Here is an 11,775-nt window from a genome sequence, read left to right as displayed (position 1 = left end):
CTCTGCTGATATACATGTTGTAATTTGCAAACTAAAACCCAATAAATATATTGTTTAAAAAAAATATATATATGTACTTTGTTACAGAGAATGGAGACGTTTGCTCCTCCCCTGCCAGCTGCAGTAGACCTGGGGCATAAGGTGTCGGCTTCCTGTCCTAATCAGCCACCGGACCAGTTTAACAACCTTTGATCTTGGTGTTCTGCAGCTGCCAGGGACTATATGCAAATGACCTCCTGTGGTGCTCCCCCGGTCTCTGCCACAACACACACACAATCTAATCTTGTCCCCCAGGACACAAGGATTTCATGATAGTGACATGCTTCTACTAAAACACATTAGTTTGATTTGAATACCAGTTTCAGACCTTTTCTATGGGACAATGAGGCTTAGGATCTATGTTCTATTAAAAAGCTACTACAGTTTCCACACTCGGATAGTTTATCTATCCTTAATTATGTCAAACATAGATCTTAACTTCTACTTACTACTATCTGGATAAGAATTAAGACATTTGAAATCATACTTGGATAAAATACATATGGTTTGCCACACTCGGATTCTAAAAATCAACCCCACATTCTTTTTCTATATCTCTCTTATGTATAATTATAAACTCAAACACCTTTATTAGCAGTCCATTTCGGTTATTGTGCCCCGTGTGCAGTCTTTGACACGCTGTTTCGTACCAGGATCAATTTCCACTGGTTTCCAATGTGGTATGTCAAATTCTGACTTGGAGCAGTGAGGAGGGGGGGGGTCAATGTTTTCTAGATTGACCTGGCCTCCTCCTTATTTCTCAGAGCTGGTGCAGTTCACGACTGCTGAACGCTACAACCAACTCTGGGAGGTGGAATTAGACCTCCTCCCACCCCGTCTTCTGTCGCGACCTCGTACTGAACTCTATAGGGGTATGACCCCCTGCTGTATTGCTCTGTCGCTGTCACAGCTGTGAGGAGGTCGTCGCTGGCTGCTCAACCCCCGTTGACCCTCGGATTAGTGGAAGAGGTTTGCTTCTCCCCCCCTCCGCCTGGTCGTTGATAGGGGCGATAGCAGCTCCACCCTTTCGCTTGTTGACCCCCTGGTCAATTGCTAAGGCCTTGCAGCCTGTTTGTTGACAGCCGGAGTTGTTGATGAGGCCTAGCAGCCTGTCTCTTGGTAGGTTGCCTGTCGTTTGGCCTCTCTCGTTCCCCTCCGAAGCCTCAAGACCCGGTCACTGCGTTGGCCGGAACTCTCCACGCTTGAGAGTTAGGCTTCTCCTGGATCTCTAGGTGCCCTGCAGTGTTGTGATTCCCCATGGACCTCTGGGTAGACACTAGCCAGTGTCTGGTTCCCCAGTACTGATGGAATCCTTGGGTCTGCCTCGTACCACACTCGGATGCATGTCGGTTCCCCAATCTCCCATTCGTATCCTGCAGTGATTATATATCGCTTCGGGACAGTGCAGGTTACATCTACCACAACAATTTATTGAGAATCCATATTTTTCCTCCCTCAGACACTCTTTACTGGTCTGAGTTCTGACAACTTTCTTTTCCAAATAATTTTTCTATATATTTTATGACTTCTTGATCGTTAATATTCAAAAATTCAGAAAAATTCACATGGCTCTCTTTATATTATGCTGTCAAAACAGTATAACCCACCACCCTTTGATGTGGAAATAACATTCAAACATCATTACCTTCGTCCCTGGACAGCTGCTTCCGGGCTTGTACAGCCAGTACACCCACTCTCCCAGTAGTCCTAGGTATATGGCCACAAATCACAGTCCGCCTTAAACACACATCTTCCACATGCTCTGTCAGCCTTCACCAAGCCAACAGAGTCCCCCACAAGCCAATTATCAATTGCACATGTCCACACCCTACACAAAGACTATTTGGCCAATAGCGACCAAAACCTACTGAGCTTATCAATGTACAGAGAAACATGCTTCCCAACACTTCCACCAATCACGACACCCCCCCAGAACCTAGATCCGGATTTTTAATGGGCGGAGAACAAAAATCCATGAACCAGCTCTAGTCCATTCACTTTGTTCCCAGTCCATTTTATAGACATATACTACCCAGTCCTGATGTGTCGAGATCACTCCCAGCTTGTCAGGTACCCTCAGAAAAAAAATATATATAGAAAACAAACAAAAACAAACAAAGAAAAAACATGCCCAAAACAATAATTGAAAAAAATAAACCAAACTTGTGAGCATTTCTTTCTTTTTTCTTTTTTTTTCTTTTTCTTTTTTTTTCTCAACTCACTCTTAGAAACAAAATTAACCTATTAACTAGGGGCTTATACACCCCCGTATTAACTAAGAAACAAAAATGGAAAAATCAAATGAATAAACAAAATGAACGCTCCCGGTCTAAGTCAGGAATTGCTCGTAACACACTAGAAAAGAGAAATTCTGCAGAAATAAAAATAAACACCTATACCTATTACTCATAACTGTTAATATCCAGCTATCAATACTATAAAAACCTAGGAACAACTATGGGTCTTTTTAATTTCTTAATCATGCAGTCCACCCTTTGACCAATCTGAATGTTGATCAAGCATGGATAATCTATTGACCACTAGCTTCCGCAGTGTCACATCATCACACTGTCTAATATTGAATACCTAATATTAACTGTTTAACATGATTTGATTTTCTTGTTAGTCTGATTAATTCATGCATTTGTCAGTTACGCTTTGACCCTTTTAACCTCCCTCCTTCCAGTTAAGAGTACCCTCCTCCCGTTCGGATGCACTGCTTGCCCTACTTAGATGCACCTCTCCCCGCCAGGATCAGGAGATGCCACGTGTGGGGAAACCGGCTTTTCAGGGCCGCATTGCCTCCTACACTGGACCCCCTTTCACCCAACTAAGGATACAGGCCTCCACTTCCAGGCTAAGGTCTCCTCTCATGAACAGAAGAAGTCCCCTTATTTTACCTTCAGGTGCAGTTTAAGGCTGGGACCCTTTCCAATCTTAGGAGTGACAGTCCAGATTCCTCTGAATTGACACCCCTTACCCTTCTGCTTCCCAGTGGTTCTTTTCAAACCTGCTGATCACAGAAGCACAATTCGCCTACTAACGCATTCGGTTTCGGCTTACTGTGGCCTGACTGTACATTGAGCCTGACGCATTTATGCCCATACTGTCCAGTCACCTCACAGTCCCACTTCCTGCGTTTCTGTGACTATAAGCAGGGTCATAATGCTCATCGGACCGACCGGTGACGCAGTCGATAGAGATCTCATAGTCCATCATCAAGTCAGGACCCCAAGCGGCTGAGGTCCGTAGTACCTCTCAGCCACTCAGTTTTGAAACCTACGGTCTGCTCCCCATCCCACTTGCTATGGGTATGGAAACTTTGACCGTTTTCACCAGCCTGGCCTGTTCACAGCAGGTGCTGTGCCCCCTCCGGTGCACTGCCCCACTTCTAGGTTTGGACCGTCGTCCACCTACCACCCAGTGCCCACATATACATTACATGCGACGTTATCTGGGCCAACTAGACGGTAACACAGTAAGATGTTGGTCATCTTGCCAGACACGAGGGCCTTCAGTATCTCCCCAGCACTATATGATGTGTTTAACGTGCGCCCAGACTCTTGCGAGCCCACTGCCGCCTGTTGGCGGCTAGAGGTTCGGGGTGCCTAATCCCCTCCCTAACCACCTTAACCACCTACACCCAAATATCCACACATAATATAACCCAATGCACGCAGTGTGGCAGCGAGCTTTTGACGAGTGCACGCATAGCGCATCCTCGTTAATGCGCGGTGGCAGACAGCGAGCCCACCCCCGCCACGACGTCTAGCAGTCCCCGTACCCCCGTCAAAATGAAAATGTGCGCAGTGTGGCAGCGAGCATCGACGAGTCGCACACATAGCGCATCCTCGTCAATGCGTGGAGGCAGACAGTGAGCCACGACGATCTGTCTACCCACACCGCCATCGCAGGTGCAGCCGAGCAGAGTAACCCCTCACACGCAGGTCCATCTGCGTGGAGAGTCCCCAACCTGGCCTCAAAATATGTTCCGACTTACGGCCCACCAACATGAACGCCACACAAAAGACACTGACACGGAGTCTACCGTGTTGCCCCGTGTCAGCAGCGCTATACTTCTCCGTTAAAACAAGAGACCGGAAGGTGGCCGGAGACCTGGAGAGAGCCAGAGAGTACGGCCCCATCGCCGGTCGAGTACGACATCATTGCCCTAACGCCAGCCAATACCACTACCAGCACTAGAAATTCCCAAAAAATAACAATAAAACTGAATATGGAACCTACATTTTAATAACAACATACAATAAACCAGTCCAAAACCTAACAAACTGCTTTTGAACCCTACAGTAAATAGCAATAAACAATAAATCTAGCAATACACTGCGTTTGAAACCTATACAGAACAACCATAAACAATATATAAGTCCAAACCAGGAGAGAAAGAGAGAGCGTCTTGGGGGGGCCGAGAGGGGAAGAGAGAATGGAAGAGAGGCGGAGGAGGTATATCCCTAAACGAGATTCCACGTCCATGTAACACCTCATCACAATATAGCCTGTGCCACATAACCATGCGGGGAGTGAGGGGGAGTGAGGGAGGGAGAGGGGGAGGGGGGTATGGAGAGGGAAAGAGAGGGAGGGAGAGAGAGCGAGGGAGAGGAGGGAGGGAAAGAGGGAGAGGGGGGTTCTAGGGAGAGAGAGGGAGAGAGAGAGGGGGGGGGGGTGAGAGAGGGAAGGAGAGAGAGGGAGCGAGAGAGAGAGAGAGAGAGAGAGGGGGGGGGGTGAGAGGGAGGGAGAGAGAGGGAGCGAGAGAGAGAGAGAGAGAAAGGGGGGGGTGAGAGAGGGAGGGAGAGAGAGGGAGCGAGAGAGAGAGAGAGAAAGGGGGGGGGGGTGAGAGGGAGGGAGAGAGAGGGAGCGAGAGAGAGAGAGAGAGAAAGGGGGGGGGGTGAGAGAGGGAGGGAGAGAGAGGGAGCGAGAGAGAGAGAGAGAGAAAGGGGGGGGGTGAGAGAGAGGTGGGGGAGAGAGAAAGAGCGAGGGGGAGGGGGGCCAGGGCCCCACATTCCACCACCAGATTAAAGCATAACAATCTAATCCTATTATTACACTAACCTCTAAATGAAATCGTTCTGTGTGCAGAACCCAAAACCAGTTTTGAATGGAAACCCACCATGTCCTCTGCTGCCCCCTACCATATTCCTAAATAAACTCCACCTTCCCCTCAACAATGGACGCCCGGCGCCCCTACTCAAGATGGCCGCCTCATCGCGAGATATCCCGAGAGTCTCGTCATGCTATGTCGTCAGCACAGTTAGCTTAGCATATTAGCTTCGTTAGCTTTAACCCAGCGCGCGCAGGCCGCCAGTCCGTCCCTCGCTCCACGCACCCTTATGACGTCACAACCGGCGACCGCTTAGCCGTTAGCGCGGCTAGTTAGCATTAGCTTAGCTTCACCCATGATACCATAAAAAGGTTCCCCAACGACCCATTGTCCCGTTTCGCCGCGCGGGCCGACACCTCGCAATGTTACCACAACATCACTTTCCCCATAACAGAACCCTAATCCTCTCAACACGCCAGTGTAGTGATTTAATAAAAAAAAAAAAAAACATAACATCATACAGGCACTCACAAAACACTAGCTTGACCCCGCCGCCTTCACTTCCGCGGTGGTCAGGACGACTTCCGGGACAATTTTTCATTCCATCCCGATCCCTTAAAACATTAAACAACTACTTTATCCGCGTCGAATTTGAAAATTTTAAAGTGCCTTACACATCCCCGTAATCCCATGACACTACCGGTCGACTTTATACACTCGAAACTATGCCGCTTCGTCACTAGCATTCTCCGGTCGCCCCCAGGCTAATGCAGCAGCTAACCGCTGCTGTGTTCCAACGGCCCTCGAAAAACCGGCGTTATACTATTACATTTCCCCACGGCTGTTTGGTCATTCAAATTTCATAATAATACAACAATAAACTCATACGTTTCATCAATCATTCCTAACCATAGCCATCATCCAAACATACATACTAATGCCACTCCTAACCACAAATAAAAACACAAACATCCATTCAGATTTACATACTATTGTTACTAGAACGTCCGCGCGGCAGTTTTCACATCTCGTTTCACTTTATTCAATAACTTCCGCACGACTATTAAAAACGAGACCAAGTGCACTCGTACACTTTAATTATACTGAATGTTTAAGTCTACAACCAGCTACTTTGAACCGCATTGCTACCAAGTACTATATCAGTCTTTCAACCGAATTGTTATCAAGCACCACTGCTCGCCCTTTATTACAGCGGACGAGTCCCATAATATGTCCCGGTGTGTACGTACTAAAAAGGATCGCCTTTGACTTTCGGGTTATTGTAATCCACAAGCTCAATTTGTAAGACAACCCCCTCGCCATCTTGATCCATTCGAATATGTCCTAAAGCGGGCATAATTCTTCATTTAATTCGGTCGATATTTTAATGCAGATACCACGCTTCGTCGAATCGACGTCACAGCGCTTATCTCAGAAAAAATACTTTACAACCTCGTCTTCCCAGCTAGCCCTCGCTCACATTAATCGACTCGTTCTTGCCCTGTAAACGCATAACAAGCCCCCTGTCCAACACACCGATCTATTTCGCTCCTAATCATTCTGATTTACATGATCTAAACAACGTTAAATTGGTGTATTAATCCCCTACACCTCGCCTATGGACCAGTCTCCGCGCCGTTTTGCCGTTGAGTCACGGTTCCAGGCTAGACTCTGTTCCATCAAGCTAGCATAGACACACAATTTACACATCGCCTCGACATGTAAAAAAATTACAACCTACGCCGCGTCCCGTTTTAGGTCCAAATGAATAGGTTTTTTCATTGCCCAAAATGCGCCCAGCCGAACCTACCCTCCCAGATATACCGCGCTTACGATTCAATAAACGTTTCATCTAGTGCAGTCCAACGCTTTGATCATGCTGTGAAAACAGTAGTCATGCTCCCCCCAACTTCTTCATATACTTCTTATACGAGGCTCCCAACGTTACTCATATATCCCAATATGAGTGGTTTCTAGTGCTTCTTCATATATATATCTATATGAGGTTCTAACTTTCTTCATACATTCCTATATGAGGTTTTAACTTTTCAACCCCCATGTTCGAACCGAGCGGCCTATTTTTCATCATCACTCACCTATCTCACAGGATCGAAGCTGACGCAGCTCCGGTCGACGTTGTTGCTGTCGAGGTTGATGAATGAAGAAAAGAATTATCGTTTCACGGCCGCTTCTCGTTCTAGGATCACAGCACCAAAATGTAGTAATTTCCTGAGCTTATTGTTCTGATATAAATCAGAACCTAATATCTAATCTGCTCTACGTTGTGTTTCCAACCTTTAAAGCCCTGGAAAGTACTTTAAACAAAGACTGGTAGGTCTTTGTTTGACGACCAGCGGCGCAGCAGGAGAAATGGAGAGGAGAAGTTGGTTACCAGCATCTGGTTTAATTAAAAGTTAAGAGTGTATACAAATTACAATTAAAGAACACTATAAAAGATTCAAGGTACCGGAGCAATATGCCGCTCGTCCTTCTAAGAAATCAGATTAAAGAATGATAGTTGATAAGTTGTTGATGATCTTTGTTGTCTGGCTGACAAACAAAGAGAAAAGTCTATTCTCTCTCCTCTGTGATGTTCTTTGTTCGTTGATTCTCCTCTGCTTCCGCCGTCGTCCGCTCCTGTGTGAAGAGATGGGTGTCGTCTCCTTCGGTGGTTTGGTTTTCAGAGAGTCTTTTTCCACCATCACAACATCCCCCTTATATCCAAAAGCCTAGAGCAGGGGTGGCCAACCCGCGGCTCGCGAGCCGCATGCGGCTCTTTGCCCGTCAATGTGCGGCTCTTCCATCCATAAAAAAAAACAAAAAAAAATAAAAAAAATAAATTTGTTTATTTTTTTTTTAACTTTTTTTTTTTTTTTTTAACTTTTTTTTTTTTATGTCACTCATTCCATAAGGACGTAGAATAAACATTTAAATTTTTTTTTAAATGGTCCATTTGCATGTTCTTGGTATCTGAATCTAGGGACATATATGGATCAGTGTCAGAAATAGTGTGTCTGTTACTAGGCTTGAGTAAATTGTAATGAACCAAAGGAGAATATCAATTCTATTTAAAAAAAAAAATTATCTTTGACTGTAAATAACACCATGCTAAAATTGACCAGACCTGAAAAATCTAAGCAAATGAATAAAGGGAAGATGATTAAACAGAAGGTTTTGTAGATACAGTACTGAATTCTGCCATCTTTTTTATAATGTAAATTTCTCCACCATTCTTCATCATATTGCAACACCGTTTTTTGCAAGACGTTCACAGAAAGGTAGAGAAACTAACTGCGTTCTGTTTTATGGCAATAACGTTCAGGTTTGTGGGAGATAATCCCAAAAAATAAGAGAAATTAAAAAGTAAATCCAGAAGTCAGATGATTGCCAGGGGCTGGTGTGAGCTGGGTAGGGTAGTTTTTCGAAATTTGAAAGCCCTGAGTCTCTTCCTTCAAAAGACTACACTCACTTTTGGCTGTGCCACTTCCTCCTGTCAATATGCGCCGGTTTCCGACTCAATGCCCTGAGATTTCTATAATCTTATATTTCACTAATAACAGTTAAAATAATTGGTAAACAAACATAATGCTGAAAATATACACTTTTACTGTATATCTCGGGCTTAAGAGGTTAACCCTGTGAGGCCCAAATTAAAAAGAAATTAGCAACTTCAGAGGCCAGAGGGTGGGACATATAAACACATTTACTATCAAATAGCATTGTGAGGCTGAACAACAGGACCAATTGACTATACATGTTCTTAAAGGGGAACTATCTTATAAATGGCTTTTTTCAGTGTTTACCATTGTTTCTTAGCTATGTGGACTTATATTAATAGGATATATCTCTAATTCTCATATTGGCGAATTCTTCCAATTCTCCTCTCACAATATTCACCCTCACTGAACTGAGTCATCTGAAAATGTGCATATCTGTGATGTCAGAGATTTCTCAGCTGCATAATAATGTGGCAGTTGATGTGGCAGTTGGCACCAGGCCACACAGTGGTTGGAGCCCAGCCTCAAAACGGCTTAAGATCTTGAGGTAGAAAAATGCGGTTTTTAGTACTTGATTAGAAATACAAAACAATGCATTTAAAAAAAAAAAAAAACTAGGTGTTCCATAGACTCACAGGAATTGTGTAAAAGTGCCCAAATAGTGAAAGAAATAGTAAAATAGTTCCCCTTTAACATTTTTTAAATAAACATTATTTTTTTAAATGGCTAAAAGTGATTTAGTAATTTTGCAACCGTGGGTCTCACAGGGTACTTTTAACCCTGTGAGGCCCAAAAAAAGACATTAGCAACTTCAGAGGCCAGAGGGTGAGACCTATAAACACATGAAGGGTGCCGTGACTGAAAAAAAAGGTTGAGAAACGCTGGTATATGGTGTGGCTCTTTGTGGTACCACAGTCATTTTTTTGTGGCTCTTAGTCTCTGACTGGTTGGCCACCCCTGGCCTAGAGTCTCTGTGTGATGACATCAGCAGCTGTGTTCCTCCAATCACAGGCCTGTTAAGTTTAAATGTGAAATTGGGGGTTGTCCTTAATAGGTCAACCCCCCTCTACTTTGTTTAAGCCCAGAGAATAGTTTCACTGTATATTTAACCTAATACTTTGGTTGGTGAACCCCAAGATATATATATATTCGAATTGAGATTGATTACATAAACAGAGATATCATAATTGAACAGTTTATCTTGATGCTAAATGAGACTCATAAACATTGCATATTTCATATCATTCATAGATCATAGATTCAGAACGTGGCCTAATTTCAAACTCTGTGTTTCCCCGTTATAAACCTGGCGTACATTATATCATTAGATTCAAGATTAAGTCCACAATAAAACAGGATTTCCTATAGTTATCCAAGTATACCAATAGTCATTTAAATATGTACTTTGTTACAGAGAATGGAGACGTTTGCTCCTCCCCTGCCAGCTGCAGTAGACCTGGGGCATAAGGTGTCGGCTTCCTGTCCTAATCAGCCACCGGACCAGTTTAACAACCTTTGATCTTGGTGTTCTGCAGCTGCCAGGGACTATATGCAAATGACCTCCTGTGGTGCTCCCCCGGTCTCTGCCACAACACACACACAATCTAATCTTGTCCCCCAGGACACAAGGATTTCATGATAGTGACATGCTTCTACTAAAACACATTAGTTTGATTTGAATACCAGTTTCAGAACTTTTCTATGGGACAATGAGGCTTAGGATCTATGTTCTATTAAAAAGCTACTACATATGCCTTTTTGTATTATTTCTGTGTATCAGCAAAATGTATATATTTTTATGTTAGACATTAAGGGAAATTAAGATTATCAGATTTTTTACAAACCGCCGCTTATCAACTAACCGGTTAATCGGCAGGTGACGTATGTTGCTCAGTAGTTGCTGATGTCTGCTCAGGAGGTTTGAGTGTTTGCTCAGACCAAAAAATAATTAGAGAGAACATTGCTTACATCCAACTGGAAAGTCATGGAAAAAATAGTATACGAACAGATCGAAAAGTACCTTGCGGAAAAAAATCTAATCTACGAATTCCAATCTGGCTTCAGAACATCCCACTCCACTGACACATGCCTTCTCTATTTGAACGACCACATCAAACAAGAGGTGGACGCGGGCAAATACTGCGGCATGGTCATGCTGGACCTACAAAAGGCCTTCGACACTGTCAATCACACCATTCTGATTGACAAGCTAAAAGCAATTGGTTTTGATAGTCTATCAGTGAGCTGGATACAATCCTACCTGGAGGGGAGGGAACAGATGGTGGAGGTAAACGGTACCCTATCCCCCCCCCCCTCACAGTGAGCTGTGGTGTTCCACAAGGAAGCATACTAGGACCGCTACTATTCCTAATTTATGCAAATGACATGTCATCAGCTTGTGACTGCAACTTGTTCCTGTTTGCGGACGACTCAGCCCTGCTGGTCTCTGACAAGAACAAGTTACAGGTTGAAAAAGCCCTCAGCTCGGAACTAGGCAAAATCTGCATATGGCTTGCCGACAACAAACTATCATTACACATGGGCAAAACAGAGTCCATTCTCTTCGGTTCAAATAACAAACTCAGCAAGACCGACGGCTTCTCGGTTACAGTGGGTGACAATATTGTCACAAGGAAAGATGAAATTACCTACCTGGGTTCCATCCTAGAGGCTAATCTTTCCTGTGACAAAATGGCATCCAATGTAATAAAAAAAGTCAACCAACGAACTCGATTCTTGTACCGGATCTCCTCTCTGGTAAACAAGAATACCCTGAAGACTCTAGCAGGAGCACTCATTCAAGGGTACTACGACTATGCTTGCACCTCATGGTACCAAAGCACCTCAAAGGCACTAAAAAACTAATTACAAACATCTCAAAACAAGCTAGTCAGACTACTGCTTGACCTGACTCCTAGAACCCACCTCACCCCTGCCCACTTTGACAACCTAGGATGGCTTAGAATAGACGACAGAGTACAGCAACTTGCAATGGGCCTGGTCTACAAGATACACTACGCGACCAAGGTACCCATGTACATGTCAAAATACTTCCCAAAGGTCAGTGAATACCACGATCACAACACCAGAGGGAGCTCCACAAATCATGTTAAACCCAGATTCGGCTCAAACAAGGGACTAAACACGTTTCGCAATTATGCCACATCAATGTGGAACGCCCTA

This window comes from Notolepis coatsorum (genome assembly GCF_963971535.1).
Source record: "Notolepis coatsorum genome assembly, chromosome: 17".
NCBI lineage: Eukaryota > Metazoa > Chordata > Actinopteri > Aulopiformes > Paralepididae > Notolepis > Notolepis coatsorum.
The sequence above is the reverse complement of the archived record's forward strand: the minus strand, read 5'-3'. Positions refer to the sequence as shown.